The sequence below is a fragment of the Rattus rattus genome, chromosome 14 (assembly GCF_011064425.1).
Source record: "Rattus rattus isolate New Zealand chromosome 14, Rrattus_CSIRO_v1, whole genome shotgun sequence".
Taxonomy (NCBI): domain Eukaryota; kingdom Metazoa; phylum Chordata; class Mammalia; order Rodentia; family Muridae; genus Rattus; species Rattus rattus.
This window is the reverse complement of record NC_046167.1, coordinates 42,525,761-42,531,760: the sequence shown is the minus strand read 5'-3', so window position 1 is coordinate 42,531,760 and position 6,000 is coordinate 42,525,761. Positions and strand designations below refer to the sequence as shown.

The 6,000-nt window shown below is 40.4% G+C and overlaps 2 non-coding genes across 2 annotated transcripts; one reads left to right on the top strand and one right to left on the bottom strand.

Moving 5' to 3' along the window:
- Positions 1-1,724: 1,724 nt before the first annotated feature.
- On the bottom strand, positions 1,725-1,796 carry Trnaw-cca. Its single transcript has one exon. It is a non-coding gene; the product is annotated as a tRNA-Trp (tRNA).
- A 2,179-nt stretch (positions 1,797-3,975) lies between these two features.
- On the top strand, positions 3,976-4,048 carry Trnar-ucg. The gene has a single exon. It is a non-coding gene; the product is annotated as a tRNA-Arg (tRNA).
- Positions 4,049-6,000: the final 1,952 nt, after the last annotated feature.

Here is a 6,000-nt window from a genome sequence, read left to right as displayed (position 1 = left end):
TGCACAATCACAACTTGTCTAATAAATCAATCTTAACTTTTAAAAGCAAGCATAGTAAAAACACAGATTTTATTGAGCAAGAAAAAAAACTGGGAAGAGGTGAATAGCTTCATGTCTGTATCTTCATGACTTGCACATCACAGACACATCACGTCGGGTATGGTTTTTCAAACGCACACTTTACTGTTCACACACAAAAAGGGGGAAAACAACTTACAGCAATCTTAGCCTAAGTGATACATACCATGGATAATCGGAGACAGAATTTATCCACAGACAGTGGGTGATGGGCCAGCCTGACTCCATCGTAAGGATGGAAGACATGTTGTTACAAGGTCAGACAAGTCCGTTTCTGTTTGGTGCAAAAATCAAGTTGTCTGCACTTTAATCTGTTTCACCCTATGGAGTTTGACTCGGCCCTTGAATATACCCTGATAAAATAAGATGTTCTGCCAAATAATTTTAAAATGTTCAGTCAAGTTTGTACATAACCAAATGTCTTTGGAGATCTCCCAAACTCTTGAAAATCCCCTAGTCTTCAGGTTTTTGTTTTGTTTTGTTTTTTAATTATAAATCATACCTCCTCTTATGTCCAATGAAATTTTTTCAAACCCTACTTTAGGGAGTTAGCCCTGTCTGACAGAAAATAAAGTTTGCTTAATTTGACCAAAGACTTTGGGTAACGATCTCTCATTTGTTGGGATTAACATGGGTAGAGGTAAAATGAGTCCAATAGCTCAGAGCACAGCAGCCAATGTCCGCGGTGGGAAAGGCAGTGAGTGGGAAGCTGATTCCAGTAGATGTTCCTAGGGAGCGTTGTTCCTGAAAGCTATGGGTGCTAACCAGATCAAACAGGGTGCCCAATTTTCAATAATCACCAAGGTCAAAGCCATGCCACAGATAGGAGATCCTGGTGGGAGGTGAGGTCACCAGAAAGGTCCGGAGTTGCTAGTGTACTAAAGTCTTGAGTTAAAACACGTTAGGGACTACAACCCGATGAGCTTCCTGGAACATTCAGAGTTGTTCGTAGTTAGGATTTCTATTCCTGCGATGAACACTAGGCCTAAAAAGCAAGTTGGGGAGGAAAGGGTTTATACTTCCACACTGTAGTCAGGACAGGAGGAACTCAGGACATGAAGGGTGATGCTTACTGGCTTGTTCGGCCTTCTTTTTACAGAACCCAGAATTACCTGTCTAGGGATGGCACCACCTGCAATGAGCTGGCCCCTCCTCCATCAATCCCTAATTGAGAAAATGCACTACGACCTTGTCTACAGCCTGATCTTATAAGAGACATTTTTTCAGTTGAGGTTCTCTCCTTTCAGATCACACTTAGCTTATGTCAAGTTGCCATAAGACTAACCAGCACAGAGGTTTATCCCTTCCTTGCAGAATTTTTAGTCCCTGCTCCTGATTGATGCCGCAGACGGCTCCCAGACCTTACCAAGTTACCCAGTTTTGCTGTCAGTCCGTCCTGATCTTGCGAACCACTCTATTTAATTTTGTTCTTGTTCTGTGTTTTCTACAAACTCACTTTTAAAGAGTAGCAAAAGCTAGAACTCGCAACCCACTTTTCAATGCCAGTAAAAACCCGAATAAGACACAACAGAAATCTTACTGAGGGCAAACATGCAGCGCTTTTTATCAGCACAGATCTTAAACCAAGGAACTAATTAAATAAACATTTCATTTGAATCTTTTTCACCGACCTAGACCAAAACTTTTGACCCCGACGTGATTTGAACACGCAACCTTCTGATCTGGAGTCAGACGCGCTACCGTTGCGCCACGAGGTCACAGCCTTAAGGTGTTTTCAGGCTCATCTAAGTATTCAGAATGACCTGTCCACTTGTGCTAAAATTAAGTTTCAAAGTTTGATCCTTTATGTTTTCAAAATTCATAGCTCCATTAAGGCCTTGTGTGGTAAAGTAAGGAATTCTGCCAACTTATCCTTAACTTTCAAACGCTCTTGCTACTTTCATACAGTTTTCTCATTTGCTAATTTTGTCTCATTTTCAGAAAAACAGTAGATGAATGTACTTTATAGTCACAGTAAACAGAACCAAGAAACATCTCTTCTAACCCTAGACCAAACTTCTAGCTTTGCAGTGAGCCAGGAGAATTGCCCCGTGAGTGCGCCGACCATTTTCTGCCTGGAGGGCCACTATTAGCCCTAAAGCCTCGCCTCCAGGTCATACTCCACCAGCTTCCATAATGCCTATACAGGTCGCTCGGTTCACAGCAATGATACAAAGAAAGCACACTCACCGAGGTAATCCTCGATTCTGTGGGCAATTACCCCAGGGTCAGCAGAACAGCTGATCTATTATTGCTGTTGTTACTAGGGTGGGGTTGGGGAAGGGGTTCTGGGTCTTCTAAAGGATTGTATTTCGAAGCAAAGTAGCTACTTACTTGAATTTGAGTGCCCAAGAGCCCATTATTAGGGGTTTTGAGACAGGGTCTTGCTTCAAATTTGCAACCATCTTCCTGACTAATACTGGAAATTACGTACATTACAGAACCCTCTTGCAGCTGGGAATTGAGAAAAAAGAAATTTTCTTGCTGTAGAATCTGAAGATGAATCAAAAGCACGTGTTTTGATCAAATGTCCACATGAGCCAGAGGAAAACGTTTGGGAGTTTCCCCTGCCCCACCTCATTGCTTACTGTCGTGTGTTCTTTGATTTCTTTATTTCTTGCTCCTCAGACCATTAATATCTTCAAAGTTTATTCCTCAAGTCAGATTTGAGACTTGGTGTTCTTTCTCTACAAGCTGAAATGAACTCTTAAAAGGAGTAACAGGCAAAACCAGGCTAAAACACATTCTTATGAAGATAAGCTTCCAGTGTGAGGATGGTCTAGGCTATATAGCGAATTCCAGGATATTCCAATCTACAGTGCGACAACCTGGAAGAGCAGAAGGAAGTGGGGAAAAGGGAGAGAGACACAACTTCTGACCTTCTAGGATTGTGTTAGACAAAGTAGTAGTCATATAGGGCGGCCATAATGAATACTGCAAGGTGCAGTATTTGAACAACAGGAATTTCTTTTTGTTTGTTTTTCTACTTTTTAAAAATTATACTGATATAAATATATACATATATAGTATATATCCTACATATAGTCTATACTGATGTGCACACAGTATATACTGAATAGATACTGTATATGTACATATATATATCCTCCCTAAGGATTCTTTCCCCTGGCTTGCAGGCAATGATCTTCTCTATGTGGTTTTCTTTGTGAACCAGTGTTCTAATATACTCTTCTTGTTAGAATGTAAGAATGACAGTCACGTTTTGCCTTGTCGCCTCTTTAAAGAATTCCTCTTCCAGTACAGTGACATTCAGAAGATCTAGGTTTAGACACATGAATCTGAGGAATCTGGAGGACACAGTAGAGCACCTGAAGGTCGCCTCAGCCGAGCGCAGTGGAAGCAGAAGAGGCAGATGGTACCAGCCCCATTACCTTCACCATCGTCTTAGTTTGAAGCTGAGCCTTCTGAGGCCTAACAGGTCCTGTTGCTCCTCCATCAACCGTCCAGATTATAAAAGTTCTGGTCTCTGTTCATGAGTGTCTTTTATACTATATGAATTTATGTCTTAGATTTATTTGGGTGGGTCTGTCCAGTGCACAAGTTGAATTCCTGACCTGGAAACATTGCAGGGCAGTGAGTGGTACACGGTCTGTGTGTGCAGCAGTGGCTCCCTTCCTTTAATGCCCCGTGGAAGCCCTTGCGCTTGTAGTGGCCTTTTATTCTTGCTTCTGATCTAACGATTTAAAAACAACAACAAAAACAACTATAATTGGTGCATCAAATTTCTATATTCAAGAGTTCCTGATCAGAAAGAACTCCATTATATTAGATTTAAACATAGTTCACTGATAAATTTGTAATAACATCAATCACTATAAAACGCAAAGAGAAAAGATTGTTTTCCAATAATACACGAGCAGCACACTCTCCATGTGGGACCACGTGGCCTAATGGATAAGGCGTCTGACTTCGGATCAGAAGATTGAGGGTTCGAATCCCTTCGTGGTTGATCTGGGTAGTGGATTTTACTTTTCATCTTTGACAATAGGTCATCTGACAACTGCTTCCTGATGTAACCTTAATACCGGGTAAGCACAAACAAGACTTTTAAAAAAAAGTTTGTAGCAGAGCAAAATAACAAAGCGAAAACTCTGGAAAACTTCAAACTCAGAGACTGAAGTAGCCATTACTGTCAAACAGTATGAAGCAACTTGAACCAGGGGCGGAATAAAAAACAACTACTATTCTTGTAATCCCAATACAGAGGCAGGAGCATCATCACAAGTTTAAAGATCGCACTGTCTACACAAGGGGTTTCAGCAAGGACTTCGGAATGAAACAAGGTCTCAGAGGGAGTCGGAGAAGAAAAAGAAGGGGAAAGGAAAAACCTTATATTTTAAAGAAACGTAAAAGAAAACAAAACATTACTAGATACCTGTAAAGAATTGTTATAGCGTCTTCAATTGGACAAGGGCACAGTGGCTGTATCAATATATGTTCATGTGATACATGACATGTTTATATATTTAATCATATGTCCCCAAATTAATTTAATGTTATTCAGTAAAAAATTTAAAAACTAGATGAAACTAATAAACAGTTACTTGTTGACTGTGGATGATGAATATATAAATAATTCCATTTCCACTTTCATTATATATTGAAAATATCATAATAAATATTTTGCTGAGTGTAGTAGCCTATACCTGTAATCTCAGCCCTCAGGCTGAGGCTGGAAGATTCCAAGTGGTAGGCCTGCCTGGGCTACAAAGCAAAACCCTACTCAATTTTTTTTTTTCCTGTTTGAATTTAAAAAGGAGGGCTGAAGAGATGGCTCACTGACTGCCCTTCCAGAGGTCCTGAGTTCAAATCCCAGCAACCACATGGTGGGTGGCTCACAACCATCTGTAACGAGATCTGATGCCCTCTTTTGGTGGGTCTGAAGATAGCTGCAGTGTATATAATAAGAAAAATAAATCTGTCTTAAAAAAATGAATTTAAAAAAGAAAGAAAGAGGGAGAGGGAAGGAGAGAAAAGAGAGAGAGAGAGAGAGAGAGAGAGAGAGAGAGAGAGAGAGAGAGAGAGAGAGGCAAGTCAAGGCAAGGCAAGGCAAAAGCTACTCACAAAAAAGAGCCCTAAGGATGAGCACATTGGCTGTAAACAAAGCAAGGATCAGGGTGAAGAAAGAAGTATTTGCTTCATGAGGAAGTGTGGCTGCATGTTTTCTAGCCTGACAAGTGGTCTGCCTGGGAGGACAGAAAATACTAGGTGGGATAAAGGTCAAGCTGAAACAGCTCCCAGTAAAATTAGCATTTTAAAATTCCACCAAAATATTTTACAGGCAAGACTATCTTTTGTTTCTTTATCTGGCTGAAAATATTTTAACCCCAGAAAGGATTATTTCTGAGAGAAATTAGTAAAAAGTTTTGATGATCAAATCCTTTTCATTATGAGGTAATCTTCTCTCATAGAAGGAAGAACAACCGTGTGGTAGACATAATCCACCTTCCACGATGTCTCCAATGTGATTTCTCGTTGTCTTTCAAAAAGCAATTCTCATAGGCAGATCTTTCTTCCACTGGTGCCACGTTCCATGAGGTTTAAGTTTAGAACACAACTTCATTGCCTCCAGCTTGGCTCCGTCATACACATTCAGATCTGAGCTTAGGTATAATTCATTCTATGAATATTTATCAAGCTCCCCATGCAAAATTCAGAGTTTAACAACAACAGTAACATTTAAATCAAATGTAGAATTGGCAGCTGTCTTCACGCACCTTGGGTTCTACAGTGACTGTAGGGAATACGCTAAGACCTCCGTGGGTGGGATCTAGCGCGAGTTTCTCGGCTACTGGAACACGCAGCACGTTTCATTTTAATCGCGTCTGTAAATGTTGATACTTAAAAAATCTTGAAGGTTGTGGCCGGATTTTTTTCTTTTAATTTTTAATTCCTTTGTGA